The 17197-nt window shown below is 53.0% G+C and overlaps 2 long non-coding RNA genes across 2 annotated transcripts; both read right to left on the bottom strand.

Annotated features, from left to right (window-relative positions):
• Nucleotides 1-828: 828 nt before the first annotated feature.
• On the bottom strand, nt 829-3133 carry LOC136022605 (uncharacterized). Its single transcript, XR_010616219.1, has 2 exons — nt 1655-3133; nt 829-1550 (listed from the first exon to the last, which is right to left on the bottom strand). It is a non-coding gene; the product is annotated as an uncharacterized LOC136022605 (long non-coding RNA).
• A 12733-nt stretch (nt 3134-15866) lies between these two features.
• Nucleotides 15867-16937, bottom strand: LOC136022388 (uncharacterized). Its single transcript, XR_010616148.1, has 2 exons — nt 16189-16937; nt 15867-16106 (listed from the first exon to the last, which is right to left on the bottom strand). It is a non-coding gene; the product is annotated as an uncharacterized LOC136022388 (long non-coding RNA).
• Nucleotides 16938-17197: the final 260 nt, after the last annotated feature.

Raw genomic sequence — 17197 nt, 5'->3', positions numbered from 1 at the left:
AGATTAGAGAGCTGAAGAGCACCTAAGAAGAGAATATAGGGGGAGAGAGTATCATTGAATAGAAGAGAATCTAAGATTACAAGAGTAGAGAAGAGAATCTAAGAGAAGCCAAGAGAGAAAAATTGAAGAGCATACAGGAAAAGGGAAGAGAAATTTAGAGAATCTAAGAAAAGGAATTGAAGAGACTGTAAGAGTATACCAGCAAATAAAACAGAAGGGAATCTAAGAGAACAATATGTAAGCAAATATAGAAGAGAGACAGGAATAAGTGAAAACACTATACACTGTAAGACAATATAGGAGAAAATAAGAAAATGTAGGACTACAAAAAAAGGGAAGAGAATATAAAAGAGGGAAGAGACTCTTAGAGAGCAAAAGAGAAGGGAACAGAAGAGAAAGGAATACATGAGAAGAGACTATAAGAGAATCTAAGATAAGGGAAGAGAACGTAAGAGGAGAGAATTTAAAAGAAAAGAGAAGGGAATAAAAGAGAAGAGAATATAAGGGAGAGGAAGAGACTAAGAGAATACAGGACAAGAGAAGAGAGTAAAGAGAAGGGAATAGAAGAAAATGTGAAAGGATACAAGAGAAGGGAGAAGAAGAGAATAGAGATTAGAAAAGACTAGGAGAATGGATGGAAAGAGAATATAAAAGAATCTGAGAAAACAGAACCAGAAGGGAAGGGAAGAGACTATAAGAAAATGGAAGAGACTAAGAGAATAGAGGAGAACAGGAGAGAAAAGAGTACAAGAGACGGGAAGGGAAGGGAAGACAGACGGGAAGGGAAGAGACTGTAAGAGAGTATTAGAGAAGACAAAAGCAATGTGCTCCTGGCTTGATAAGGTCTTTATTTTTTCAGGACAACTATCTGACTTCATTAAAAGCAGGAATCTTTAAATATAAATAGTCTTGTCTGTCGTGGAGCTCCAAACCTTTGCAGCAGTCATCCAGCTGTGAGAGGCAGCTGCACAAAGGGAATCCTTTCTCTAAGGCGAGCAGCTGAGCAGCAACCTGTTATAGCCACCCATTAATGTCTAGCTGCGTGGCGACACGAATGCCACCAACGGAGCAGATAAGCTCTGGCACCAGCCACCGACCAGGAGGGGATGCTGCTGCGTGCACGGAACGCAGAGGCAGAGCGCTTGCTGCGTGTGCACTGAGTAGCAAGAGTTTTCCATTCACATCCTCAGTGGCCTTACCTCTTCCTCCCGTGCCACTTTGCCGTGCTTCACTGCGGCACCCGAGGACCCTGTCCCTATACGGCTGGGTTCGTGAGCACACTGCGCGCCGGGCAGCCCGCATCACCTGCGGGGCTCTGTGATCACCAGGCTGCGGCAAAGGCAGCAGTAGAGAGGGGTCCCTTGGAAATGTGCTGTCTGCCTGCAGGCACCGCACTGTTACGGCACCTCCTTGAAATCGGGGGCTAAATACACATCTCTGTCCCTGCGAGTGGTGCCCGGGGCTGCCGGGAAAGCGAATCTGTGGACTAGGCTGCGTGTGCTCTGGTCTGTGAGCCCCCCGTCAGCTGTGGTACAGCGGAAGTCCTGTCACTGTAAAATGTTTGGCAGATAATACCCTTTAGGGAACTAGAAACCCGCACTGATGCTGCGTGCCTGGCAGGCTAGGAAAGGTAGATACATTTGGGGTTACGCACACGAAAGCTCTACACCCTGCTGCGGTTCAAGTGCCATTGTTCCTATAGGCAGATGGCAAAGCAGCCTCAGGCCTCCTGCTGGGCTCAGGGGTCCATCAGCTGCACCAGAGGAGCCTTGCTTTCAGGACGTGACACTCGCTATGCTGGTAAGTGACCAGTTCAAATAGGCTGAAATGCAAGCGAATTTGCCCAGAGCTGGGTGTTACTCCCACTGGTACCGGTACCTGTGGTAGCAAACATTTAACGAGAACCACATGCTGAGCAGACCTCAGTATTTCAAACAAGCCAGTTTCCCCTCCCTGGCTGCATTACACTATGTTCCTCCAGATGAACTGAACCTCATGTCAGCAAAGCACTTTAGCTCAAGGTACCAAAGACGAGCTTCAGCAAGGGCACAATCGCACCAGACACACCAAAGAGCGTGAGGAGGAGAAGCCCTTCCGTAAGAAAGAAGGGTAGCTGTGGCTTTGGGGTTTTAAAGAGACCCTCAGCAGCTGCAGGGAAACACCTGCATGCCCTGGGGTTCTAACCATAGGATCACAGAACGGTTTTGGCTGGAAGGAACCTTTAAAGGTCACCTAGTCCAACCCCTCCCCTGCAACGAGCAGGGACATCTCCAACTACATCGGGGGGGCTCAGAAACACATCCAGCCTGGCCTCGGATGTCTCCAGGGACGGTGCATCCACCACCTCTCCGGGCAACCTGTGCCAGTGCTTTACCACCCTCATTACAGAAAAATAATGGGACTGACCTGCAGTGCCCGGTTCTCCCTCCCTCTGGCCCTTGCCTTCTCCTCAGCAGTGCAGCTCCTCTGCTGCAGAGCTGGGATCCCCCTCAGGAAAATCAACTCTGAGCCCTGAAACTGCCCCACGAGTCTCCGCCCACACAAGCAGGTCAGGATAGCAACGCTTTGTCAAGTTGTCGCGCACATCACCTAGACGGAAGACATCGTAAACAAGGACAGCACACTGGGAGTACTCTGGTGGACTCCCATCGGGTTGGAAAGACTGCATGGGTACTAATTCAACAAAGACAATACCAAGAGCTGCAAACTCTGCTGGCAGTACCCAAACGTCAAGAGGAAACTGGGGAGCTGCATTGTTACAACATCCAACAGGATGATGAGAAAAATAGTGGTAATTCCCCGCAGAGCTGCTGCAAAACAGCCTGCAAGCAAACCGATTGCTGCTTAGGCAAAAAGCAATGCAATGGTCTCAAATCAGGAAAGCAAATCAAGCTGAGATTTCCTGTGACAATGCTTTCAATTACATGAATGTACTTGACTGGAAGGGAAAAAAACTTCTTGAATTAAGCACGCAAGCAAGTTGAACAAAATAATTCCGTCCTTGTTCAAGCAGAGGACGTGGTTTTGCTCTGATTTACTGGCCCCAGGTGTTCCTATAGGAGGATCTAGATCTGTCCAGCTGTTGAAGGGACACTCTGCATTTATGCCAATGTAAGAGGAAACAAAGTCCTGCATCCAGATCTTGGGCCCCAGCTCCAGAGGGACGTGAAGCCGCGCAAGTGAGCCAGAGGAAACCATGGAGATGCTGAGAAGGCTGGAGCACCTCTGCTCCGCAGCCAGGCTGAGAGAGATGGGCTTGTTCAGCCTGGAGAATAAAAAGTTCCTTAAGGGGAAACCTTAGAGCAGCTCCAGTGCCTACAGGGGCCACAAGAAACCTGGAGAGGGGCTTTGGACAAGGGCGTGTAGGGACAGGCCAAGGGGGAATGGCTTTAACCTGCCAGAGGGGAGACTGAGACGGGCTCTCAGGCAGAAGTTCTTCCCTGTGAGGGTGCTGAGGCGCTGGCATGGGGTGCCCAGAGAAGCTGTGGCTGCCCCATCCCTGGCAGTGCTCAAGGCCAGGTTGGACAGAGGGGCTTGGAGCAAGCTGCTCTAGTGTGAGGTGTCCCTGCACAAGGCAGGGGGTTGGAACTGGATGAGCTTTAAGGTCCCTTCCAACCCAAACCACACCACGACATTTTTCCATCCCTGGTGATAGGCAGGAAGGTGTTAAGTCCCCCGCTCCCCATCCCTCTCTGGGGATGGGCACTCACTGTACGGGCAGCTCTCCAGCGCACAGGGCAATTCTCCTTTTGGAGACAGCCTCCTGGAAGGATGCAGCCATTTCATCCTGTTTCAGGGAAACACCTCTCCATGTGCTATCATCACAACCGGCCACAAACTTCCCCTTTGTTGGGGGAAGAGAGGGAAACTGATGTGTTTGACTCCTGGAAAAGCTCTGGGCTGTGATGAGAAACATCCTGCACACAGAAAAAAAAAAAAAATCAAGTAGTTTTGGGAAGGCCTGGCAAGCTGCTGGACCTCGAGAAGAGCTTCACAGAAACTGCACTTTCCTGTTATTGTCAATCATTTGGGCTATACAGGCTGAGATACCAGAACATTGGAGTTACTGCAGATAAAGACTGTGAAGGTAGCATTTTATCCTGGCTGCTCTCCCCAGCCAAAACCACTGCAGCAAGCTGGGTTAATGCGTGGATTCACATGCTGCCAGCACCAATGCAGCCTCTGCTGCTGCACCTTTCTCTGCACAGTCACCCCAGCTCTAAACCTGGCTCCCACCCACATTTGCCTAGGGGCTCTTGTGCCTCTCAACACTCCCTCATGTTGTCTAGGCCTGAGGCTGTATTGAAGGTGCTGCTCAAATGCTAGAAACACCAGATGAAGGGACAACACTTGCAAGGGAGGCTCTTTAAGTAATACTTAAAAAACTAGTGCTCTGACCACTGTTAATTTTCTTGCAATGCACAAATGAGCACACCGGGGCAAGCTCTCCTCATTAAATTTCAGTGTGACAGAGCAGAATCTCACAGTGTTTGTCTTAAGTGATTCTCTTTTAATAGTAAAAATACATCATTACTTTTACTGTTAAGCAGGTATCCTGCTTGTATAGGTTTACTAGATTATTTTCCATGATAGATAAAATAACCAACTAGAACAGTCAACAATGAGTAGTAACCTCCAGGTCTGTCACCTACGTCAACTGCAGCTGGATAATATCTCTACCCTTTTCTTTATACAGCACTTGTGATTTGGCAGAATAATGTTTTAAAATACATTGAGACATTGGTTAGCCAAATGCTTCTCTATGATACAACATTAGGTACAATGACCTACCTCCTTTCGCTAGACAAAGCTCCAGGGTAATGGATATTTCGTAATATCAGAATTAGCAGTGGAATTCAGAACACTCTTTAGCCAGGCCCTGAAATATTTAACATGAAATAAGATACAACCTCCCCTACCTCAACTTCCAGACAATAACCCAGAAAGGACTGCTTCAGGGAAGCTTACTCTTGCCTACAGATAACAGCAAAAAAAGCATCTGAAGAAAATAACATTATTTCTCAAACCCTTTTTTTGCTCCCCCAAACACATTTTCTTGCTACTTTCTGTTGCCAGGTTTCCTTTTATAGAGAGCAATGATTTATGGGAGAACTCCTGACTTTCAACCAGCTGTAGCCACTGCTGAGATCAGGGAACAAACCTGACCTCAGTTAGGCAGGGAGTAATCTGCTTTCAATCCCGCCCCCTGCCCCCCCCCCCCTTAAATGAACACAGTATATTTGAGAGTATTTTTCTTGTATAAAAACACAACACAATCAGCAGAAGGATATGAGGGGAAACTACAAAAAATGAACAAACTAAGTGCTCAAAGGCAAAAAATGAGCACTTTTCCACCAACAAATCCTAGTCTAGTAAGTGTATGTGCTATATTTATTAAGTAAAACAGTACAGAAATGACTTGATGATTACACTGAAGCTGACTGAAGTTTCTCCATCTATTTTCACCTTCCACTTGTGCTGCTAGAATCACACAAACTTGCTCTAAGATTAAAGAGCTGAGAGCACAGTGTCCCAGAACATTTCCTCTCTTAGTTGTGCACAGTGTTTGATTCATAACCCAGATCTTGTTTAAAGAGTCAGCTTCTGTCTGATTTCTGTTGGTGTCAGTTCAAATCCTACCGCTGCAATAGGAAGTAAAAGAATTCTCTGGACTCCACCTCCAGAAGGCAGAGTCTTAAACGCCTGAAGCACACCTCCTCTGACCCTGAGACACACTCATTAATTCCGGGTGCCTCAGAGGTTAGACAACATTTAAACCAGCCCGGCAGTGGTGGACGGTAGAGACAGCAGGCCCTCCAGCTCCAGCTCCTCCAGCTGAAACCAAGAAGTTTTGGGGAGGCAGTGGTAGACAAAGGGACAGTTTCCCTCGGCTGTGGGGTGTCTGGAGGTTTGCACAGGGACAGGGGAATTAGCTTCAGGTACCACAGATCTGACACAGTCTCAGAATCCAGACCCAGATAGTCAGAGATGACACGCTGCAGGCTGTCGTGTGCCAGTGGGATTGTTTTAAATATGCTGCCCTTTTAAGAGAAAGCAGTGAAGCTCTTGTGAAAACCACAAGTGATGACATTTGTCGTGGCTCATTCCACAGCCTCAGGTCAGCATTCAAGAAAATTCAGTGACCTGAATGTAAACAGGTCTACAAAAGATGCACAGCGTTTTTCATCTCAGTTCTGGGGCCCTCAAGGAGGGGGCATACACAGACAGAGAGAAAAATGCCTCTCCTTATCTTCATCAGGACTTAGTTATCACCTTCTGCTTCCCCATTGTGAAGGCTGAACACAGAGCAAGTAGATTTCGAGGAACACAAGCGTTTTTCACTCTCAGCACTACTGCGACTGCATTATGTCCCCTTACACATACACTAGTAGCCTTGCAGAAAAAGTATAAAGAGAATTTTGCTTACTTCTATGAGCGCCATATGCAGAGAAGATTTACCAAGGCAGAAACTGTAACAAGATTGTGGCTGAATCTCCTGAATATCTATTAACAGATACCAAGTTTAAAGGGCACTCACTAAACGCTAACCATGTTTGCCTGAGCTGCAGGTACACTCTGAAGTCTCTCTGGAATCCAGTACGAGAAACAGTGAGGTCAGACCCGGGTATTCCTTTAATATGGTTGTAACAATGCCACATGCCTGTTAAAAAACAATCAAGATCAAGTGAGTGTTTCTGAAGAGTGCAAAGACAAGGCTGGGGTTGTTTTAAACCTTGACAAGTGAAGTGTTTTGCCCTCAGCACGTCAAGTAAGCGAAACCCAAACACGCATTACTGCGAGACTAGTCAGCTATGACATCACACCTATAGAAAAGCAAGATCAGTGCAAGTGAATGCCGACTAAGCACACCGTGATTAGATAGTTCAGGTTGCTACATCTGGTGCCAAGTACCAGCACAGATGGATTCTTACTAAATTTCGCTGCCATTTAAGCCCTTCTCGCTTAACCATGTTTAAACCTAGGCACTAGCTCTCCCAGCTACAGCATCCAATTGATGTGATCACTTACTTTCCGTGCCCAAAATTAAGCAATACGTAACTCAGCACATAACTCATTAAGCACATAACTCAGGAGCCTTAAGAACCGGCTTGACACGCTCTGCTCTACCACTGTGGAGAACTTAAGTACTAAAGGATACTTGCCACAGTACCACAACCACATGGAAGTACTCCATCACCTCCTGATACGTACGGACCTTGTGAGGACTGTTAACGTAAGGCTTGCAGAACTGCTTGAAGTAACTCCACTGATTGGGTTTGTATCTGTAGGAAGCCTGAACGTCAGCGTAGGTCACAAACCTGCCTGGGCTCTCTGAGACACAAAGCTGCAAGAAAAGAAGGGTTTGAAATACCATAACTTCAACATGCACACTCTGTGCTTAAAGACAACGCCATCTTTGGGCGACAGTGTCGTGGTTTAAACCCAGTCAGCCATAAATCAGCCATGCAGTCTCTCTCTCACTTCCTCCCTTTTCTTCCCCCTGCTCCCAGAGGGACGGGAAGGAGAATCGAAAGAATATAACTCTCACAGGTTGAGATAAGAACAGTTTAGTAACTAAGGTATAACACAGATCACTACTGCTACCACCAACAATAATGACAAAGGAAATAACAAGGGAAGAGCATACAACACCTCACCACTCGCCAATCGAAAACTCACCTCATCCAGCCTGACCAAACACCTACCGATACCTTGTCCAACCACGCAGTGAACTAGCCCTTCTGGGTAACTCTCAGGTACATCCTGGGCATGACTTGCTGTGGTATGGAATACTTCTTTGGTTGGTTTGGGTCAGGTGTCCTGTCTCTGCTTCCTCCTGGCTTCCCCTCCTGCCTGGCAAAGCATGAGGCTCAGAAAGTCCTTGCTCAGACTAAACATCTGAGCCGTAACTAAAGACATCGGTGTTATCAGTGCTGTGCCCAGGCCAAAAGTCAAAAACACAGCGCTGCACCAGCTACTAAGAAGCAGCAAAAAATGACTGCTACTGCTGAACCCAGGACAGACAGACACGCTCTGCAGTTAAAAAGAATGCTATCTTTATACAACCTATGAAATTAAGCCACTGCAAACTGCTGTTGCAGTTAAACAGTAAGCTGGGGTACCAAATGTCTGCCAGAGAGTTCTGAAATCGAAACCTAAAAGGACATAAGTAAAGAAAGGGGCCTACTGGACACCTGCACAGGCAACGCATGGCCAGAAGCCTGTCCACAGAGCACCAGGACAGTCTAGAAACAAGAGACTTTCCCAGAAACAAGTCCTGGAACGCTCATTTTCAGCCGCACGCAGCGACCAGCCAGGTCAGACATACTCTGTCCTGTAGGGTGCAGGATGCACAGGCTGCGCACTGGGCCATCCACAGCTGTCTCATACATTAAAAGCACGAGGATTCAAAGGGCGTTTGTAAAGCTTTAACGAGACAAACTCCGTTTCATCTTCAGACGGCATACTTTTTAGATGGAAGAAAATTCCGTGAGCAACCCTTAGACCAACTGCTGCCACATCTAAGGCCTTCAGCTCAACGGCCAGGGCAAATCAGCAGCAGAGCACATAAAGATTCTGCCTGTTCTCAACAGGTTGAGACTTTAAATCATTCAGCATAAACAGAGAAGCCCTAAAGCCACCCAGTCTGGTAGCTCGATGCGTCTCCTGCTACAAGCACCCTGCAACACAGACTGAGATCTGGATCGGCTCCCTCACAACGCTGTCTCTGCATCTGGAATACTAAGCATTTATGAAGAAACCTGATGACTTTACTGCAGCAAGGCTGGTGTCCAAAGCGGGGGAAACCAGAAGAGCAGCAGCAGCAACTGAAGTCAACAGAAAGGCTGTGATGAGCTGGCTGGGGTCCCCCAGGGCACAACACAGTCTATTTGTAGAACAAAAGGAGCACAATGAGCCCTGCCCCTGCTGCTGCTGCTGCTGCAGACCTCACTTGTTCCATGGAGAGAGAATTTCAGTCTCCAGATCTTTCAGCATCTTAATGCTACCGTGAACAGCCTCATTTCCAAACTAACTGCAAGCTTAGATCCGAGGAAATAAACAGGGGATTCCTTGGCTACTTTCTAAATGGCTATTTCCATCTTCCCCCCTTTCCCTACCAATGAAGGTACGGTGTGAATTAAGGGCCCTCCGGGTAACCCGCCCCCCTCCCCCCCCGTTTATTTACTTCCCCCCAGTACCGAGCACGACGTGCTGTGGTGCTTTGGCTAGCCCAGGTCCGGCGTCCTGCCTCTGCTCCCTCCCGGCTTCTTGTGCCCCTCCTCACTGGCAGAGCACGAGGAACCGAGCAACCACGGAAACGTCAGTGCGTTACCAGCGTTATTCTCGGAGGAAAGGCAAAACTCAGCCCTGCACCAGATCCTAGGAAGAGAATTAACTCTGCTGCAGCTGAAACCAGGGCAAAAGGGGAGAGACAAGCACAGTGGCAGGGCGCAGGATGCCGGGTCAGGAGCCTCCGAGGCGCCTGCGATTCATCAACGGAGACGAAGGCAGAATCAAGCGCGCCGGGGGCTCCTCACCCGGCTCATCCCCAGCAGCCGCAACCCTGCCGCACTGGGCGCTGTGAAGCTTTCCGCGCCGGGCGGCCAGAGGGCAGGAGACGCCCCTCTGCGCCCGCCCGAGCGGGCCCGCCTCCCCGATAACCCCGGCCTCCCAGTGGGCTCGGATCTCACCTGCTGCCGCCGCTGCCGGGACCCGGACCCGGGCCCTGCCCGCCGCCATGCTGCTCCCGGCAGCTGCGCATGCGGCACCGAAACGGCGCGCGGAGGGACCGGGGCCGGCGCGCGAACGCCGGGCTGCGGCCACGAGCACCCCTCGAGCCCACCCGCACCCCAACGCGGGTCCCCCGCAGCCATTGTTCACCGGAAGCCAGCAGCCACCACGTGACCCCGGCCACTTCCGGGGGCAGCAGCGGGGAGGACCGCGGGGGCTCATTCGCGGAGGCGGGGCTGCAGTACCGAACTCTGGGCACAGGATGGCAGCAGCGAGAGCGCCGGGCGCCACACGGCGCCTCCCCCATACCCCCGCTGGACCGATTTTTGCGGGGATTTCCCCTCCCGGCATCCCCCCCGCCCCAACCCTTGCAGACCCAGAACGAAGGGGGTTGGAGTACTTTGGGGCCACCACAGCGGCTCCGGCTCCGCAAGCACAGCCCTTCATGGGAAGGTCTTTGTGGGGGAATCAGCCCCAAATCAGCTGTTACCCCCTTTCTTCAGAGGATTGCCCCCCCAATCCTCTACTCACCTGCTCCTCTCTCGAATCACCGCACCCCAAACAACACCACCCACCCCCCACACTCCCGTTTTTATTCCCCGCTGAAGGGGGATAAATCCCATAATGCTCCGCGCTAAAAGGGGGAATAGATCCCATAATCCTCTCCGCTAGGGGAATATATCCCATGAACCTCCGCACTAGGGGGTATAGCCCATGATCCTCTGGGGTAAAGGGACTATATGTCGCAAAGGCTCATGGGATATATCCCTCCTTTAGTGAGGAGGATTATGGGATATACCCCCCTTTAACGCGTCTCTAAGCACGTGGCAACCGCTAAGACGTGGGTTCGGGTCCAGAGTGGGACGAATTCTGGACCTCCCCCCCCCCCCCCCCCCCCAAACAGGTCCCAAGCATTTGGGAACCCCCAAAGCCCCCCCACAAATGTTTGGGGTCCCTCCATCCCAAATAACACCAGCAGGCGGCTGCAGTGATGGGGGTTTATTCCATTCGGTGGGATCCAATGTACCGGGGGGGGGGCGCAGCAGAAACGGGGCGGGACGCAGTGTGATTGACAGGCGCCTCAGCCAATGGGTGCCGTGGGGGGGCAGAGCGGAAACGGGGAGGAAATAGGGCGGGTCTAAGAGTGACTGACAGGCGCCTCAGCCAATGGGAGCCGTGGGGGGGCGGAGCGGAAACGGGGCGGGACTGAGCGTGACTGACAGGCGCCTCAGCCAATGGGAGCCGTGGGGGGGCAGAGCGGAAACGGGGCGGGACGCAGAGTGACTGACAGGCGCCTCAGCCAATGGGCGCCGTGGGGGGGGAGAGCGGAAACTGGGCGGGACTGAGTCCCCCCCATAGACTCCTACAGACCCCCATAAACCTATAGAGACCCCCACAGACCCTCATAAGCTCCCTATAGACCCCCCATGGACACCTATAAATCCCCTATAGACCCCCCCCCAGACCCCCATAGACCCCCCCAGACCCCCATAAACCCCCTATAGACCCTCCACAGACCCCCATAAACATCCCATAGACCCAAACAGATGCCCCATAGACCCCCAATAGACCCCATAAACCCACTACAGACCCCCCCCCAGACCCCCATAGCCCCCCACAAAGTGCCATAGACAGCCTATAGACCCCCATGGACCCCCCCAGACCCCCATAAACCCCAACAGATGCCCCATAGACCCACAATAGACCCCCACAAACCAACTATAGGACCCCACCAGACGCCCATAAACCCCCATAGACACCCTATAGACCCACCAGACCCCCATAAACCCCCTATAGACCCCCCATAGACGCCCATAAATCATCTATAGACCCCCCCAGACCCCCATAAATCCCCTATAGACCCCCCATAGACGCCCATAAACCCCAATAGACCCCCCAGACCACCATAAACCCCCCATAGACCCCAACAGATGCCCCATAGACCCCCAATAGAACCCCATAAACCCACTATAGACCCCCCCCAGACTCCTATAGACCCCCATAAACCCCTATAGACCCCCCACAGATCCCCCCAGACCCCCATAAACCCCCTATAGACCCCCAACAGGTGCTCCATAGACCCACAATAGACCCCCACAAACCCACTATAGACCCCCCCCAGACCCCCATAGCCTGTAGACCCCCATAGACCCCCATAAATCCCCTATAGACCCCACCCCGAGCCCCATAGACCCCCCCAGACCCCCATAAACCCCCTATAGACCCCCAACAGATGCCCCATAGACCCCCAACAGACCCCCATAAACCCACTATAGACCACCCACAGGCCCCCATAGACCCCTATAGACCCCCATAGACCCCCCCCCTTGTCCCTTGACAGGACAAGGGGTAACGGGTTCAAACTGAAACAGGGGAAGTTTACATTGGATCTAAGGAGGAAATTCTCTCCTGTGAGGGTGCTGAGGCACTGGAATGGGTTGCCCAGGGAGGTTGTGAGTGCTCCATCCCTGGCGGTGTTCAAGGCCAGGCTGGATGAGGCCTTGGGTGGGATGGTTTAGTGTGAGGTGTCCCTGCCCACGGCAGGGGTTTGGACCCGGATGATCTGAAGGTTCTATCCAACCGTAACTATTGTATGATTCTATAATATGCATGTCTGTCCGTAATGAATATGTATGCTCAGTGACTACAGAAGGACGGCTTGTTTAGCAGTTCGGAGACACAGGTTCGGAGGAGCTGTCCCCCGTGTCTGCCGGCGCCGCAATAAAGAATACCTGCTTGAACCTTGAACCCTTTGTTGGCGAGTTTGTTCCTGGAGTTTTCTCCGACCCACCATCGACCCCCGTATCTCCCTAATCCCCCCATAGATGCCGACAGACCCCATTATGGGTCTCCAGACCCTCAACTCCCCCCATATCCCCCTCTAAACACCTCATATCCCCCCCATAGACCTCATAGAATGCCATTTACGGAGTCCAGCCACCCATATCACCCCATAGACACCCTGTCTCCCCCCATATCCCCCCAAAGAATGCCATGTTGGCACTCCAGACTCCCATAGTCCCCCATAGACCTCCATAATAGGACTCGAGACCCAAAAGTTCCCCTCATATTCCCCCATAGACCCCCATGTAGGGACTCCAAATCCCCCCATATCCTCCCATATTCCCCCACAGAACTCCATGAAGGGTCTCTAGAGCACTATAGGCCCCCATCTAGGGACTCCAGACGCCCATGTCCCACTTAATCACCCAACAGACCCCCAGAAAGGGTCTCCAAACCACCACAGAACCCCAGGTAGTGACTCCAGACGGCCGTATGCACCCTAATCCCCCCTCAGACCCCCATGTAGGGACTCCAGATGCCCAAATCCCCCCGTATTCTCCCACAGAACCCCATGGCGAGAATTCAGGACCACAAATTCCCCCCATATTCCCCCACAGAACCCCATGAAGGGTCTCCAGACCACAATAGGCACCCATGTAGGAACTCCAGCCGCCCATGTCCCCCTTAATCCCCCAATAGACACACCATATCCCCCCACAGACTCCCATGAAGGGTCTCCAAACCAGCACAGAACCCCATGTAGTGACTCCAGACTGCCATATGCCCCCTAATCCCCCCTCAGACCCCCATGCAGGGACTCCAGACCCCCAAATCCCCCCCATCGACACCCATAATGTGACTCCAGACCCCCGTATCCTCCCATATTCCCCCATGGAACCCCATGAAGGATCTCCATCACACTATATACCCCCATGTAGGGCCTCCAGACCCCCAAATCCCCCCATAGATCCCCATAATTGTACTCCAGACCCCCAAAGCCCCATATAGACCCCCATGTAGGGACTCCAGAACCCCATATTCTCCCTAATCCCCCCCCAGAACCCCATGTAGGGTCTCCAGACCCCCAAATCCCCCCATAGATCCCCATAGTGGGACTCCAGACCCTCAAATCCCCCCACAGAATCCCATGTAGGGAAAAGGGGGGGGGCCTTAGGGGAGAGCGGGAGGTAAGGGGAGGTAGAGGTAATAGGGAGTTAACAGAGGGCAAGGGTGGAGCCGAGCTGAGCTGTGCCGAACCGAGCCAAGCCGAGCCGAGCCGTGCCGTGCCATGCCGAGCCGAGCCGAGCCGTGCCGAGCCGTGCCGAGCCGTGCCGAGCCGTGCCGAGCCGAGCCGTGCCGAGCCGTGCCGTGCCGAGCCGTGCCGTGCCGAGCCGAGCCGTGCCGAGCCGTGCCGAGCCGTGCCGAGCCGTGCCGTGCCGAGCCGAGCCGTGCCGAGCCGAGCCGAGCCGAGCCGTGCCGAGTTGTTCCCAGTTATGGAGGGTAATAGGAGGAAATGGAGGGTGACAAGCGGGCACTGTTAGGTGTCGGCTCCTCTTGGACAACCTCGGAGAAACTCGGACACCAGCGGAGCCGAAGCTTTCCAGAAGGGAGCGGGGCCTCCCGCAGGGACCCGAGCGGAGCCGAAGCTTTCCAAAGGGAGCCGAGGGCGGCAGCGGTCGCCCGTGGTGGGGGGGGGGGCCTCGCGGAGGGACCCGAGCGGAGCCGAAGCTTTCCGAAAACAGCCGAGGGCGGCAGCGGCCGCCCGCGGGGGGCGGGGCCTCGCGCAGGGACCCGAGCGGAGCCGAAGCTTTCCTGAGTGACTGACAGGCGCCTCAGCTAATGGGAGCCTTGGGAGGGGCAGAGCGGAAACGAGGCGGGACTGAGAGTGACTGACAGGCGCCTCAGCCAATGGGAGTCGTGGGGGGGGGGGAGAGCGGAAACGGGGCGGGACTGAAAGTGACTGACAGGCACCTCAACCAATGGGCGCCGTGGGGGGGCAGAGCGGAAACGGGGCGGGACTGAGAGTGACTGACATGCGCCTCAGCCAATAGAAGCCGTGGGGGGGCAGAGCGGAAACGGGGCGGGACGGAGAGTGACTGACAGGCGCCTCAGCCAATAGGAGCCGTGGGGGGGCGGCGCGGAAGCGGGGCGGGACGGAGAGTGACTGACAGGCGCCTCAGCCAATGGGAGCCGTGGGGGGGCCGCGCGGAAGCGGGGCGGGACGGAGAGTGACTGACAGGCGCCTCAGCCAATGGGAGCCGTGGGGGGGCTGAGCGGAAACGGAGGCGGGACGGAGAGTGACTGACAGGCGCCACAGCCAATTGGAGCCGTGGGGGGGCTGAGCGGAAACGGGGCGGGACGGAGAGTGACTGACAGGCGCCTCAGCCAATGGGAGCCGTGGGGGGGCGGCGCGGAAACGGGGCGGGACGGAGAGTGACTGACAGGCGCCTCAGCCAATGGGAGCCGTGGGGGGGCGGTGCGGAAACGGGGCGGGACGGAGAGTGACTGACAGGCGCCTCAGCCAATGGGAGCCGAGGGGGGGCGGAGCGGAAACGGGGCGGGACTGAGAGTGACTGACAGGCGCCTCAGCCAATGGGAGCCGTGGGGGGGCGGCGCGGAAACGGGGCGGGACGGAGAGTGACTGACAGGCGCCTCAGCCAATGGGAGCCGTGGGGGGGCGGCGCGGAAACGGGGCGGGACGGAGAGTGACTGACAGGCGCCTCAGCCAATGGGAGCCGAGGGGGGGCGGAGCGGAAACGGGGCGAGACGGAGAGTGAGTTACAGACTCCGGCTCCGCAAGCACAGCCCTTCATGGGAAGGTCTTTGTGGGGGAATCAGCCCCAAATCAGCTGTTACCCCCTTTCTTCAGAGTTTTCCCCCTCCAATCCTCTACTCACCTGCTCCTCTCTCGAATCACCGCACCCCAAACAACACCACCCACCCCCCACACTCCCGTTTTTAGTCCCCGCTGAAGGGGGATAAATCCCATAATGCTCCGCGCTAAAAGGGGGAATAGATCCCATAATCCTCTCCGCTAGGGGAATATATCCCATGAACCTCCGCACTAGGGGGTATATCCCATGATCCTCTGCGGTAAAGGGACTATATGTCGCAAAGGCTCATGGGATATATCCCTCCTTTAGTGAGGAGGATTATGGGATATACCCCCCCTTTAGCGCGTCTCTAAGCACGTGGCAACCGCTAAGACGTGGGTTCGGGTCCAGAGTGGGACGAATTCTGGACCTCCCCCCCCCCCCCCCCCCCAAACAGGTCCCAAGCATTTGGGAACCCCCAAAGCCCCCCCACAAATGTTTGGGGTCCCTCCATCCCAAATAACACCAGGAGGCGGCTGCAGTGATGGGGGTTTATTCCATTCGGGGTGGTCCAATGTACCGGGGGGGGGGCGCAGCGGAAACGGGGCGGGACTGAAAGTGACTGACAGGCGCCTCAGCCAATGGGAGCCGTAAGGGGGCAGAGCGGAAACGGGGCGGGACTGAAAGTGACTGACAGGCGCCTCAGCCCATGGGAGCCTGGGGGTGGCGATGCTTAACGGGGCCACTCACGGCCACCCCCCCCTCCGTCTAAAACACCTGCAGTACCGCGTTTTGGCCACAGGATGGCAGCAGCTAGCGCCGCACTGAGCCACTCACTTGCCCCCCCCATCTCATACACCTGCAGTACCGCGTTTTGGCCACAGGATGGCAGCAGCTAGCGCCGCACTGAGCCACTCACCTGCCCCCCCATCTCCAACACCTGCAGTACCGCGTTTTGGCCACAGGATGGCAGCAGCTAGCGCCGCACTGAGCCACTCACCTGCCCCCCCCATCTCCAACACCTGCAGTACCGCGTTTTATCCACAGGATGGCAGCAGCGACCCGTGCCCAGTTTAGAAATAGACATAAATGGCTCAAAACAGGTTAGAAATGGGGGAAAGCGGGTTAGAAACAGAAAAAAAATGGCTTAAAATGGGTAAGAAATGGGAAATAATGTGTTTGAAGTTGCAAAAAATTGGTTAGAAATGAAGAAAAATGGTTTAGAAAGGGCCAAATTGCTTAAAAGAGGATAGAATCGGACACAAAAGGGTTACAAAGGGCTAAAAATGGCATAAATGATGTTAGAAGTGGCGAAAAATGGGTTAGAAATGGTCAAAACTGGCTTAAAACTGGTGACAAATGGGCAAAAATGCGTTAGAAAAAGAAAAAAAGTGGTTTAAACAGAGTCAGAAACGGGCCAAAAAGAGGCAGAAATTGAAAAAAATGGCATTAAACAGGTTAGAAGTGGCCAAAACTGGGTTAGAAACGGTGAAAACAGTTTAGAAATTGCAAATAAAAGCTCAAAACGGCTTAGAAGTGGGCATAAAAGCGTTAAAATGGGTCAGAATTTGGCAAAAATGGGTTGGAAATGGCCAAAACCACTTCAGAAATACGAACCCCCCCCCCCAAACCAACATTAAAATAGGCTAGAAATGGGAAAAATGTGTTAAAAAAAAAAAAGCCAAAATGTCTTAAAATGGGTTAGAAATTACAAAAAATGGCTCAAAACGGGTTAGAAATGGTCAGAAATTGGTTAGAAGTGGCAAAAAATGGCATAAAATGTGTTAGAAGTGGCCAAATTTGGGTTAGAGATGGCCAAAAATGGTTTAGAAATGGGAAAAAAAAGTTTAAGATGGGTGAGAAATAGC

This window comes from Lathamus discolor, chromosome 15, assembly GCF_037157495.1.
Source record: "Lathamus discolor isolate bLatDis1 chromosome 15, bLatDis1.hap1, whole genome shotgun sequence".
Taxonomy (NCBI): domain Eukaryota; kingdom Metazoa; phylum Chordata; class Aves; order Psittaciformes; family Psittacidae; genus Lathamus; species Lathamus discolor.
This window is presented reverse-complemented; position numbering and strand designations above follow the sequence as displayed.